The 204-nt window shown below is 44.1% G+C and overlaps 1 protein-coding gene across 1 annotated transcript in view; it reads right to left on the bottom strand.

The window, feature by feature from the left end:
* Window positions 1-204, bottom strand: part of WWC2 (WW and C2 domain containing 2) — a 197,167-nt gene that overhangs the window by 129,324 nt on the left and 67,639 nt on the right. The window lies entirely within an intron of this gene.

The following is a 204-nucleotide window of genomic DNA, read 5'->3' as shown; positions in this document are numbered from 1 at the left end:
GAAGGGCGTATTTCAGCTGTGATCTTGGCATATGATCAGTGCATGAGTCACAGAACACAGTGCTGAAGAAAACATGGCTCCGCTCCATGTTACAAAAATTAGTGTGGATCAGTGACCATTGGTTTGCGAGAGGCAGCAAACAATTTTTAAGAGAACTGAGGGTGGCCTGATAAAGCTGACACTGACACTTCCACATTGTCATTT

Source organism: Gekko japonicus, unplaced genomic scaffold (assembly GCF_001447785.1).
Source record: "Gekko japonicus isolate JY-2015 unplaced genomic scaffold, Gekko_japonicus_V1.1 scaffold185, whole genome shotgun sequence".
Lineage (NCBI taxonomy): Eukaryota > Metazoa > Chordata > Lepidosauria > Squamata > Gekkonidae > Gekko > Gekko japonicus.
The sequence above is the reverse complement of the archived record's forward strand: the minus strand, read 5'-3'. Positions and strand labels throughout refer to the sequence as shown.